Below are 13,919 nucleotides of genomic sequence, written 5' to 3' on the forward strand. Positions count from 1 at the left end.
ACCTCTAGGTAAGCTTGGGACTGAATAAAACCCCACCTGCTGGGCCCACATTCCTGTAGCACGTTTTCTGGTTGTTCACTGAGTGCTGGCTTGCAGCGGTTCACAGAATCAGCCCATCTTTCCAGCCTACAAACTTCTCACAACCCGGTGCGACTCTTACTGCCTGGCCCTCCCTGACCCGCGTCTCCCGGCCTTCCTCCATTTGTCCCCTGGGCTCCCGGCCTGAGGCCCAGCCCCGAGCCCTGGGCCACTACCGATCTTTGCCCCGGGCCAGGGCGCAATGGCTCGCCCACGGCCGCACTGGGCATGCTCATAGGCAGCGGCGGGGGCAGGTTGGCTTCGCTAGCTCGCACTCGCGGCAGCCGGCTGGCGCGAGGCTGCAGCTGGAGCTCTGGTGCCGGGACTTGGAGTTGCCAGGAGTTTCCCCGACCCCTCCCTCCTCGCCGCGGGAGCCGCGCGGGAGCGGCGAGCAGCGACCAGCCAGCAGCTGAGCCGGGCCAGCGTGGTCCGCAGCCCCCATCTCTGCGCGGGGCAGCCGCGGGGGAGCACTGTCTCCGGTTGGGACGCGTGCCGTGCACTAGGCACCGCCCGAGCACGAGCCAGGCTGCACGGTAGGCTCCGGGCGCGGGGAGGCCAGGCCACCCGGCGTACAGTGGCAGCTACCGCAGCCGCCAGCTGCGATGCGCGCCGCGGGGCAGGAGGCGAGGGTAGGCGCGCTGAGAGCTGCGCGGGCAAGTTGGGGGGCGGCGGGAAGAGGGGGCTATACGCCTGGCGCCGCTGCTTGGTGCGCGCGGAAAGGGGTCTGGGTCGCTGATTCTCCCCCAGCCCGGGACCGGGAGTGCGAGCAAGATTGACCACAGCCTAGAGGGCAGATTCCTTTGAGAAAGTTGGTGGTGGAGCCCTCAGGTCTGCGCTGCCGGCTTGGCAGAAAGGCCCCCAAGGGTGCCGCCTGGAGGCTCGGTTTAGGGAGAACTCAGTGGGTCCCTGAACCCCTAACCAGGGCTCTCTCCGCTGAAATCAGCGAATCACCCCAATCTATGAATCCTGTTATCTCCAGGAAGATCTTTGCTGCCAAAACTGAGGCGGGTACTTCTTGCTGGGCGGGCTTCCGGCCCCCATTTGCCTCCGGACTTACCCTAAGAGGTGGTCGGGGGCTAGGTCAAGGCCTCTGGGCTCCGTTTTTTTTTTTCTTTTTTTTTTTTCCCCAGAGCGCTCCAGAATCTGTCCCACACATATGGCGGGTCAGCGTGGTTGGTTAGAGTAGATGCATGTTTTGCTCCCCCTCCCCACCCCCAACTTTCCTGAGGTTTCCATCATCACAGACCCCAGGACCCAAAGGTCAGTTAGAGAGTTTGAATGGCGCACAGTTCTTTAGGAGGAGTGCATGGGAGCTTGTTTGCCTTGGACTTCATAACAAGCCTCTCCCCTTACTTTGTGGGAAGGAACAAAGCCGGAGGGGTAGAGGACTGTCTGCTTCCTTACATCGTCTCCTAAGGTCTTCTGGTTGACTCCGAGGCCCTGGAACTAGCTGGGTACATATGGCAAGGATGTCGCGGATGTCCATGATTCTCCTGGCTCCACTTTTTTCACTTCTTGTTTTGAGTTTTAGGGTTTTGCCTACACACCAGTCAGAGCAGAGTTGTCATAAAAGGGTGGGGTGTCGGGGAAGGTGGAGGAGCCCGGTTGAAGTGTGTGGAGGCGTTTCAGCCCAGGGTCTGAGTGGTTGTTTGCCTTGCCTAGGAGGCTGCTATGGGAAGAAGTCCAGCGTGATTATGCAGGCTAGAAATAAGCATCTCCCTCTTTCTTCTGTTCTTTTCCTTTTATATTTTCTCTTCTTCCTTTCCTTCCCTCTCTTTTGACTGAGCACCTTAACTGGTGGCTTTGTGTGTTGAGTTTTTAAGGGAGCATTCACTCTGAGGAGGTGCTGAGGTTTTAGGACCTCACCATTTTTGGGTTCTTCCTTGGGGATTGTACGCTTGGGGAAGATTTCCAGATGTCCGGATCCTTGGTGTGGCTATACTACACAGGTTCTAGAATCACACAGACAGACCTGAACTCAAGTTTTCCCTGATGACAGGCCTGGTGGACAAGCTATGGGCCACTCCGAAGTTCGGGGTTTTTGTTGTTTTGTCTTTGTAACAAACAGGAGATGATGGTGGCCCTATTGCTCTCCACATCTGTTGTGGTCTCCCCCCACTAGGCAGTCCTCACGACAAGGTTTGTGTGCTGAGATCTGCAGAAGCAGCCAGTTACCCATACCTGCACAGCTTCTCTTGATTTTTATGGGTTGGAAATCCCTCTTTTCTGTCTGAGGGAGGCAGTGTGGTATAATGGAGGAGACCATGAGACCTGTGTGAACACCATTCACAGTCCTGGGCCCCAGAATTGTCTGTGTCAGCAAGGCTTTCCTTTGTGATCCAACGATGATGACTAAATCTGCAAGTCCTGCTATGGAGCTCTGACTTGGCTTCTCATAGTGACCTTGAACTAAGGACTCAAGCCCTCTTTGGTAAAATTAGTGTGAGATTAAACACCAATTTAAGAGGCAAGGACAGGAGAGATTACAAGCTACCCAGTTAACAAGGATTTAAAGAGGCTCCCGAGCTTCTCTAGGAACACACCCTGAGCCTAGAGCAGAGATTTCCAAATAAGAGCATTAGGCCTTGCTAACTCATAGACTGTGGCTTCCACTCCCAATCTCTAGGTTTAGAGCAGAGGTATGGCAGTTTGTGTTTCTAACTAGTCTCAGATGGTGCTGGGCTGTTTGTTCCCCAGATCATGCCTGTAGAATCACTAAATTGTATAGGAGGAGAAAGAGAGGAGGGCTGTTCCAAATTATCAGGATTTTAGTTTTTCAGGAGCTTGTGGGAATTGCTTTAAGCATTTTGAACTCCAGGACATGTGCCAGCTTCCATTGCTAGTTTTAATGATTGTTTTTTAATGATTTAATTGTTTTACAAATAAATGATTTTACAAACAGATAAGCTTGCCCTTTACTTACTGTTAAGTACTTAGTCTCTGGTGTCTAGAGACTTGGTAGACATGGTGATCATGCTTTGGTAGAGAGAGATTGGTGATCCTTATATGTATGCAAATCTGTGGGATAGTCTCCTGTTTATGATTGATGTGGGTGGGCCCAGCCCACAGCGACACCCTGAATGATGTCAAGCAAGCCAGTGAATAGTGTTCCTTCAAGAACCTTGCTTACGTTCCCGCTTTACTTCCTGCCCAGACATGTGATTGGGACCTGTAAACCCAATAAACCCTGTCTTCCCCAAGTTGCTTTTGATCATGATGCTTATCATAGCAGCAGAAAGCAAATGAGTACAACCTGTTACTTTGAACAGGTATCCTGTTTCCTTCTTTGAGGCTCTTGGGCTTCTTGGGAAGTCTGTGCACAGCATTGACAGCTGGATCTATGTGGTTAGGAGAGAGGTAAAATCACCTGAAAGCACATTTATGAAGGAGTTTTGGTAACGTTTTCTCTAAACAGACAGCTTGCTCAGGCCATCTGGAAGTGTGAAGTGGACCCTGTGTCAGTCGAGCCATGGTGATCACACTTAGCCAAGACCTTCCGTGCCCTCTGGAGGATGGTGGCCTTGGCAGTGACCTACAGCTTTCAGAGGCAACTATGCATTATCAGCAGGGTGCCAGAGTGAATTAGTTTTTTAAACATTGTTTAGACTCAACTAATCTAAAGCATTTTTTCTTGTCTCCCACACTATGGATGGTCCTGTGCAGAGAGATCTTACTATGATTTGCTATGACCTAGATTGTGGTCTGCATTTTAACTACTTTGCATCAGAAAGGCACCAGGAGCCTGCTTGAGGCAGGACAGCTCATGAGGAAGAAATAATGTTTATATAATCCAGCACCTAGATCTGAATGTGTGAGATCAGTCAGCACTTTCACTATTTCTTATGTTGCTAGGCCAAATGGGATCCCGGCTCACCCTCAAGCTTTATCTTAACTTTCCATTTGTGCTTTGTTTTAGCATTAAAATGATTAACAGTGGGGAAACTTATCAGCAAATCAGAAACCTATTCAAAACTTCAAGTGTACCACTTAATGTTCTAGTTGATAAAAATGAAGGCCCAAGCCTGCCTTCCTGACTGTAATCAAGACTTAGTGAAGGAACAGTTGCCATTCTTAAGATTCAGTAGTTCCTCCAGATGCCTTCTCCCTCTTAGCAAAAGCAGGAGTACTTCCGCTTTAAAACTCCTTCCCATAACTCCATGTGTATATTTGTTTCCCTTACTTTTGCTGCTTTTTTTTTTTTGTGTGTGTGTGTGTGTCTTTCGTGTGACTGTGTGTAGTCCTTCTCTTGTTGCTGCTGTTTACTTTAATCAGCAGTAACTCCCTGGTGTCTTTGATCCCTTCACAAGTCTATTGTGAGACAATCATTGTCATATTTCATTTCTCCTTGCTTGTCACTGTTGGTACTAGGTCACAGAGAGTCAAAGCCCAGCCCAGAAGCACCAATCTCCACCTTCCTGAGAGTGCTCTTAAACAAAAGAATTCCTGGTACGTGGCACTAGCTCAGTTCTAAAATACATTTGCTTGTTATTTGTTTTTCATTTCAACATTTTTGGAAAAGCAGACAGCTTAAACATTATACAACTTTGTGTATTTTTCTTTTGTAGCATGTTAAGGGTGTCCACCAGCAGATGACATTAGAAAATAAAGCAAATGTACTTTGTTATCTCCATATAAACTGTTTTCTCTTCAGTGCTGTCCAGCTGATAGAATTGAGCAGCAATTGGATTAGCTCAGCAAATTCGGGATGTGTTGGAAGAATGCTGTAGGGTGGATGTTGTTATGTATGCTCTTCTAAAGGACAAATCAATTTGGGGAGGACTACCTATTATTTCCCTCTCATACAGAGACTCTCAACATGTTCACCATCATGTCATAGAAACCGAGATGTACCCCACTGAACACTTATCAACAAATGCTCATTCATATTTATTCAAGTCAAATTTCCCCACATCACAAAAGTTTGTTGAGGTTGTGTATCTTAGAGGATGTATTACTAAATTAGGATATGCTAACAATTCTAATGTTCTCCCTAATACTATGGATAAAATGGTCTCACTTGCTATATTCCTAAAATGTTAAGTGTTAGGAATATGGCTCCAGATAGGACCTGGGTTGATCCCATGGCAGGAGGACAAACACAACATCAGACAGAACTTACATGGAAAGGAAGTTCTACTGGGGAAGGTAAGGGAGTATGGGAAGGAAAGAGAGAAGAGAGAAAGAGACGGTACTGCTTGCCATGCGCAGAGGCACACTTTGCTGCCCCCCCACCCCCCAAGGGGCAGGGACTGGTTTGCCTGGGTTACAACATTGGGGCAGTTTCTGGATGTTGGTCGATTAATGAATTCTATAAGTGATGACGAGCTTTTTTGCAGAGGGAGAGTTCTAAGCTGTGGTGGCTAAGAAAGTCTCCAGAAAGGGTCAGAGATGTGCTAGTGTGAATAGTAGACCCCCTACTCTCCTGCACATGCAGGGCATTTTTAGGTTCATGGTAGGATACAGTAGGGCTATGGAGACTAGCAGATTTGTCTGTGTAGATGATTTTCAAGGCACATGAGACAAAAAACGGAGCCTTGCTTAGAATGAGACTTAGAGATCCTGTGATGGTAATCCTAAAAACCCGTCACATGCTTTCTCGATTCTGTAGTCACTAAGATTACAGGTACCATCTGACAAAGGAAGGAGACATATTTGTAGGTAGTAAGCGGAGCAACACTCAGGAGATTGCAAAGCAGCGGACTGGTTCAGGGATGGAGAGTGGGAGGGACTGATCGAGCAAAGTCATCCTTGCACAGTGGAATTCATGTAGCAGCTCCACAGAAGAATGCTGGATAGTGAGAAGGACTTTCCAGGAAGAGAGTTCCTCACTTCAAAAATAGCAAGAAAGAACAACTCTGGAAATTCAACAATAAAGAAGCAAATAGCCCAATTTAAAAGTAGATAGAGGATTTGCATAGCTATTCCTTTGAAGAATGTGAAAACTTGCTCAGTGCCATTAGTCAGCCACAAGGAGATACCTCCAATCTATCAGGGTGGCTGTGACCAAAAAGACACAGGGAAAAACTAGGCCTTCATGTAGAGTATTGGTATAATGTAAACTGTGCTGGCAGTTTGGAAAACAGCTAGTAGGACCCCTACTCCTAAGTACATTCCCAAAGGAAGTGAAAGCATGTCAGTAAAAACACTTGAGAGTGAGTATTCATAGCAGCATTAGTCATAGAGCTAAAAGATGGAAAGAATCCTCTTCTATCAACTAGTGAATAAATGAAACAGTATGTTCATTCAACGGAAAGCAATTTATCTGTAAAGAGGAAAAAAGTTTTGATTCATGCTACAACACGGGTGAGCCTTGAGCCTACCATGTGAAGAAAAGCAGGGCACAAAAGTCATGTGTTGTGTGATTCCCTTATGAAAGATCCAGAAGAGAAAAGCCCAGGGTGTTTGAAATGAGAGTGTGAAACAGGAAGCGACTCTGGTAAGCATGGGGTTTCTTTTGGGGGTGATGTAATGTTTTGGAATTAGATGGTGATGGTTACATAACTTTTGAAAAACGATTGAGTTCATACTATAAAAGGGTAGTTTTTATAGTATATGAGTTACAGCATAATAAAAAGATAGAGGAAAAAATATATGATAGCCCAAGAGTTTTTAAAAGTGGCCTAAGCATCATTAATAGTTTCTGGTCAGCTTCTCCTCCTGGAAAACCATCTGGCTTCTTCATTTCTCCTTGTCGGGTCAGTGGGGGCTCTATTCCCCTCCCCCGATTGAAAGGATTTTTGCTCCTTCACCTGTGGGTCAGTGGTAAATGCCTGTGGCCTTCACACCCCTCCTCTTTCTAGATTCCCTTCCTGAAACAAGTTCCATCTTCAGGCTCCCTTATCCCCACCCAGCAGAGGCTCTGATGACCTGACAGTTTATGCTAAGCTTCTCCCTTTAGATTTGACTGTGGTAGACATTTAGTATCATTTACTGCTTCCTGGAATTCCATCCAGAGCGCCCTCCTTGTTTCAAATCTAACTGTATTCAGATCTCCATGGGCTAATTGGAATTGTGTGAGTGTCAGTAGTAAGTCCAGTGTGTCATGATGCTAAGTACTTTTCACACCACTGGGGCTGAGGAAGTTGCCCTGTGGGTGGAGACATTCTTCTCTCTTTCCAGGCATGGTGGAGCAGTGCTCAGTAGGATGCTGCAAGTGCCAGGGGGATCTTGCTGGAATGCCTGACTCTCACTCAGCCAGCTGCTGTGGCACTTGAGATTCTGCAGTTCTCACCAACTTGGGGTTGACACCACAGATGTTGTTGTCCCCCGTGTCTCACTTCAAGCGAAGCTGATGAACTGTGGAGAAAGCAGCTTTGGGATTGGGTGGAGCTGAATGTGAATTGTGGCTCCACTGTGTGTTTGCTGTGGGACCTTGGCAAGTTAATTACCACATGGGCCGCCAGTTTTCTTTCCACATCAGGAGAAGACTGAGCTCACAAAAATGTGCCTTGCCTGATGTCTCAGAATAGCCATGCCGTTTGCCTTCTCCTTTCCTCATGGGCCGGGAATTCCATGGTGAACGCTGAGACCAAACAAAACAGTGTACGTGAAAGAACAAGTGATTTAACTTGTGGGTATAGGTCAGGACAGGGAATGACATAAGAGATTTAATTGAAGTCCTCTGGGAAGAATTTTCTGTTCATATTACCATTGTTTTGGTGAGGTTCCTGTGTTACTCTCTGCTGAGTCTGGGTTATTTTAAGTTATGAAGATGAGTCTCTAGTCTGCTTTTGGGGGTCGTCTTTGCTGACCAGAGGGCCATCGCTGAACTCTCATTTGGCACCACTGTTCTTTGGTAAGGTGGAATCTGCCCATCTGTGGCCAGCTGGCTTCTGCCTTCTCTTACTGACATTAATCTGTGATGCAAGCGAGGCAAACTAAAGGGAACAGAATGCACACAGGGCTGCAACCCCAGCACAAGTTTCTGGGCTGAAGACTGCAAATATTTGCTTCCATTGTGGCCTTTGGGAAACCTGGCCACTTTGTTGCCTTCTCTGAGTCTGTTAACTGTGGCTGGTTAGATGAAATTAGGTTAACAGGGAGCAACTGAAGAGCCAAGGACTAAAGCCTAGCAGTGACCATAGTTCTCTCACCTGGAGTCTGTACTGGGTGCTCTGTAGTGTCTCACCTTCCTGTACAGTTAATTGAGTAGAAATAAACCTTTCTAGCTGCCCATATGGAGTTACTCAAGCATTACCAGGTGAGCTGGTGATTATTGAGTTTTGTTCTGTTTCTGTCACCTTTATTATACACAGTAGAAGTGAATAGGAAATTATGTTTGTATTTCAATTTATAGAGCCTGTTTGCTTTCTTTTGGGAAATAAGATATAACTATAGCCTTTAAGACAAACAAATCCAGTCACAGATCAATAAATTTAAAAAGTTTCCCATTGTCACAGCCTGAGAGTCACTGCTTTTGGCCCACACTCTGGTTGACTCCTGAAAGTGGGAAGTATCTGATTTCTGGAGCCCACGATGTGTGTGCTTTAGTCACTTTCTGTAACTATTGGTATCTGTGTCTGGTCTGGCAGGGTACAAATCAGCGAGGCTGTTTTGGTTTTGTTTTTAGACTGCTTTGAAATGAGTGTGTTGCCTCACATAATCTAAGGTGAAAGCTAGCTTGTAGTGACTGTGAAGTCAATATTATTCTTGATGAATTTAATCCACCCTACCATTACATGGCAGTGAGAAAGCTGCCCTGCTGCTGAGGGGTGTAAAGCTGGGTGTTCCCGAAATCAGTCCTTTAAAATTCAATCTGTAGACAACTATAACAGTAATTAAAAAAACAAATAGACCTCTACTTTGATGCTAGGATGTTGTTCTTCTGGAAGGAGCTCAGTGCTAAAGATGAGGACATTTCTCCCAATTATCTTCTGGTGAGGGCGAAATCAGACCTGCAGGTGCATTTCTGATATTGCCAGTCATGCAGTGATCTATCTTTTACTTAATTTTTGTAACAAATATACCAAGAGGTCTAAACTCAAACATTCTCCAACCACACTGGACTGAACTTCAGAAGCAGATCAGGATCTTTGACAGTAGTTTGTTTGCATCCCTGCAGATACCATGCACATCTGTTAGACAGAAAAGAATCAATAGTGTGTTGAGCTAGACAGCTGCTTCCTCTGGGATTCCTCTTCACTGTCTGGTCTATTAATGTTTCTGTCAGTGTTGCTTTTATTATGTAACACTTGCCTACAGATACTCTGTGGTTGTGAGATCTTTACGAGTGATCCCCTTACAACTTACAGCAAGCGCTTAGAAGTTTATAGAGATACAAAATACTGCTGTATTCTATGGCTTTTTATTCTGCATTTATTTTAATAGACAAGTAAAATCATATGTGTCTATTGTATACAACTTGTTTTGATATGAGTGTGCATTGTGGAATAATTAGGTCAAGCTCGTGATGCATTACTTCTCATCTATCTGTGTGAGACAATCAAAAGCTCTCAAGCAGTTTTTTCAAGGATACAATGCACTGGTGTTGATGACTGTCATCTTATTCAATGGATCTCTTCAGTTTATATAGCCTACCTGAAATTTTGTATCCTTTGACCAACATTTTTCATATCCCCTTTGTAACCAGGATTCTGGCCCCTACTTCTAGGAGTTTGAAAGTCTGGCTTCTTATTCTCTGGCTTTGTTTGTGAGATTTATCTATGCTGCATGTATAACAGTAGTTTATTCATTTTCATTGGTAGATAATATTCCTTTGCATGAATATACAGTAACTATGTATGAGACACATTTGAATGGCTTTCAACCTTAGTAAGAATAATGCTGATGTGAACATTTAGTTTTATTTTTCTGGGTGGTCATGGTTTGTGTTTCTGATTGATCATGTGCATATATGATTGCTGAGTCCTAAGACAATGTGCTAACTAGTTTTATGTCAACTTGATGCACACTGTAGTTATTTGAAAGGATAAAACCTCAATTGAGAAAATGTCTCAGGGAAATGGGATTGTCATGTAAAACAATCCTGTTTCTAATTCAAATAAAAAAAGTTGGAAAGAAAAAAAAGAAAATGTCTCCATAAGATCCAGATGCAGGAAATTTTCTTAATTAGTGATTGATGGGGGAGGGGCCTGCCCATTGTGGGTCATACCATCCCTTGTCTGGTGGTCCTGAGTTCTATAAGAAAGCAGGCTGAGCTAGCCATGATGAGCAAGCCAGTAAGAAGCACCCCTTCATGGCCTCTATGTCAGCTCCTGTCTTCAGGTTCCTTCCCTGTTTGAGTTTCTGCCCTAATTTCCTTTAATAAAGACTACAATGTAGAAGTGTAAGACAAAGTTTTTCCTCCCCAACTTGCTTTTGGTCATGGTATTTCATCATAGCAATTGAGACCCTAACTAAGATAAGTTGGTACAGGACATTTGGGTACTACTGTGACAGACTTGTTTTAGGGAAGATTGTGGAAGGACTTAGGAACTTTGGGCTAAAAAAGAATTGAATGTTGAGAGCTCAGTGAACAGTTCTGTAGGAACTTGGAAGATACGAATGTTGAGAGCAGTTCAGACAATGAAGGTCTGGGTTGTAAAGTTTCAGAGGGAAGAAAGCAAAGGCCCTACTAGAACTTTGGTGTGAAGGATCTGTTGTGTCTGTTCAGCTGGAGCTGAAGAATTGGTTGTGATTTATAAGCCACTAAAGTAAAACCACTAAAGTAAAACATCTGCTTTTCCGAGACAATGGCTGCTGGTCAGTTGGGACTAAAGAATCAGCGATGATTAGGAGGAGACCAGCATCACTGAGGTGAAATCTTCTGGGAAGTGTTTACTCAGGGTTAGCATATATAAGAAGTGGTATGCTGGTTTTGGTAGTATGAGTGTCATTCAATGTAGTATTGGTTTTGAAGGTGTGAAGAGGTCATGGAAAGCAGCTAGGCTTGGCATATGACAGGACTAGTGTCCCTGGAAATTGGTGAAAGTGAATCACAAGTACAGCATTTTGGAGATGCCAGTACCTTGGAATGACCACTGAGAACAACAGCAGTCATGGAGTGGAGCCAGCTGGAGCCTAGAAGACAAGCTGTGTGTGCTGCAGAGAACAGAGCTGAAGAAGTGACATAAGCCCTTTGGAGGATCTCAGAAGATCCTGAGTGAATCCCAGATAATTGGACTTTGAGTTATTTATACTTTTGGAGTTTCCTTTCCCTTCATTCATATTGTGATTGTGCCCTGATTCTCTCTTGAGGTGAGAAAGTATTTAATTTCATTTTTATTTATTTATTTATTTATTTATTTATCTATTTATTTATTTATTTTAATTTTTCAAGACAGGATTTCTCTGTGGTTTTGGAGGCTGTCTTGGAACTAGCTTTTGTAGGCCAGGCTGGCCTCGAACTCACAGAGATCTGCCTGCCTCTACCTCCCGACTGCTGGGATTAAAGGCATGCACCACCACTACCCACCTATAGGATCCCAGAATTGAGTGTCTTTGAATTTTAAGTCTCTCTCTCTCTCTCTCTCTCTCTCTCTCTCTCTCTCTCTCTCTCTCTCTGTCTCTCTGAGTAGTGTTTCAAGATAGGGTTTCTCTGTGTAGGCCTGCCAGGCTGGCCTCAAACTCACAGAGATCTGCTTGCCTCTGCCTCCCCCACACCCCCATCCCCAACTGCTTTGACACTACTCCCTGGCTAAGTCTTTTAAAGAGGCTGGCTCTTTTAAAAAGACTGAATTTTTAAGTGATGAATGAGGCTTTTAAAATTTGGACCGTTTATATTGTAATGTTGATATTAATGTGTGATCTTGAGGAAGAACAAGAATGAAAAGGTTATAGCTTAACAGTGATGCATTTTTGTGTTAAGTTGACAAGGATCAATTGTGATGGCTAGTTTTGTGTCAGCTTGACCAGATCTGGAATTATCTGAAAGGAAGGAACCTCAACTGACAAAATGCCTCCATAAGATCTGGCTATTGGGCATATTCTTGATTAGTGATTGATGGGGTGGGGGTTGGTGGAGGAAGCTCATTGTGGATGGTGGTCCTGGCTTCTATATGAAAGCAGGCTGAGGAAGCCAAGAAACCTCCATTTCATTATTTCTTTAGTTGAAATAGTAACCAGAGGTGAATATGCTACAGAGGTTTAGAGAAAGAGAAGGTGATTTAGGAGTTGAGCCCAGCAGCTCTGCCTCCTGGCTTTTGCCCTATTTGAGTTCCTTCCTTGACTTCTTTCAATGATAGACTACAATGTGGAAGTATAAGCCAAGTAAACCCTTCCTCAACAACTTGCTTTTGGTCCTGGTGTTTGGCCAAGGCAATAGAAACCCTAAGAAAGACATGAAAAGTTTTCTATTTTAATCATCTATATTTTATAAGATTTGAGCTTGAATTCCACAATCTTACCAACAGCTTAGTTTGATAAGTCCTTTTGATTTTAGTCATTATGGTGTTAAATTAAGTTTCTCTCCTTACTATTTGAGCCTTAACAAGTTTGTGTGTGTTTGTATTAGCAATTGGATATCTTCTGTGGAGTACCTGTTGAAGCATCTCCCCTGCTTTTTCAGTCTGCCCACCCAGCAAATTACTGAAAAAAACATCAGAATGAGGGTTCAATGTCTAATTATATCCTTTTATATTCTGGGGGTGGAGGGCAGGGCGGGATATGTGGAACCCCTAAAACCCCTTTGTATGGAAAAAAAAAAAAAACCTCCCAAAGAGGTAGGGCTAACTGGACAGTTGTAAAGTTATGAGATATTTAATCTATGATCTTGCATGTATAGAATTATTTTAGGGAGATGGGTTAATATTGTCAAAGCCCTTTTAGGAATTGCTTGGTATATTATTTTGGTTTTAAAATGTCCTTTGAGCATGGATGTGACTTACGGAAATGCAATAGACTTCTTTCTAGATTAGGGAAGCTGCTCTATGGTACACTGGTATAATACACAGCCCTGGCTTCAATCTCCAGCACTGCAGAAAGCAACAGAAGTAGCACCTCTTGTAAATATGGATGGATGATCCTTCATGAGTGACTAAAGAAAGGAACTGTTCACATGATGGAATTTTTCTTTTGTGAGCACAAGGTCTCTTAGCAGAGTAGAAGAAACCTCCATTTCATTATTTCTTTAGTTGAAATAGTAACCAGAGGTGAATATGCTACAGAGATTTAGAGAAAGAGAAGGTGATTTAGGAGTTGAGCCCAGCTGTGTTACCATTCCTTTTCCTCATCCTGCTTTCATTAGTCAACTTTCTGCGACTGTGACAAAATACTCGAGTTAAGCAACTTGAAATGTGGAAAGACTGAGTTTTCCTCATAAAGGCAGTCCGTGGTCCTGGAGCCTTCTCATTTTGGGCCTTTTGTAGGCAGAATATCATGGTGGAGAGGGCATGTCAGAATGCAGGAGGAGAAGTCAAGGAGGCCAATAAGAGAGAGAGATTTAAAGGTCCCCAAATCCCTTCAAAGGCATGCTCTTAGGGACCCAACTCCTTCCAGTGGGTTCTGTACCCTAAAGTCCACATGACTTCAGGTAGCACTAGTTCGTTAGTACATAACTTTTGGGGGACACTTAGTGTTTCTTCCCTTGGTAATTTTTTTTTTTTTTCAAGACAGGGTTTCTCTGTGGCTTTGGAGGCTGTCCTGGAAGTAGCTCTTGTAGACCAGGCTGGTCTCGAACTCACAGAGATCCACCTGCCTCTGCCTCCTGAGTGCTGGGATTAAAGGCGTGCGCCACCAACGCCCGACTAGAAAAGAGTCTTGATGTGTATCCCAGGATAAGTTTAATCTCACAATCCTCCCTCCTCAGCTTCCAAGTCTTGGAATCACTGATACGTGTCACCATGTTGGGCTCACTGAGGGACATTTAAAATCCGGACCATAATATTGTTCCTCCTAAGACAAAC

The 13,919-nt window shown here is 44.4% G+C and overlaps 1 protein-coding gene across 1 annotated transcript in view; it reads left to right on the forward strand.

Moving 5' to 3' along the window:
* Positions 1-492: 492 nt before the first annotated feature.
* The window catches only part of Stxbp6 (syntaxin binding protein 6), a 228,478-nt gene continuing 215,051 nt past the window's right edge, over positions 493-13,919 (forward strand). The window contains exon 1 of the mRNA XM_027419784.2: positions 493-611. The gene's annotated coding sequence lies outside the window, so the exon portion shown is untranslated. The remainder of the gene's footprint in view (positions 612-13,919) is intronic.

Source organism: Cricetulus griseus, chromosome 5 (genome assembly GCF_003668045.3).
Source record: "Cricetulus griseus strain 17A/GY chromosome 5, alternate assembly CriGri-PICRH-1.0, whole genome shotgun sequence".
Lineage (NCBI taxonomy): Eukaryota > Metazoa > Chordata > Mammalia > Rodentia > Cricetidae > Cricetulus > Cricetulus griseus.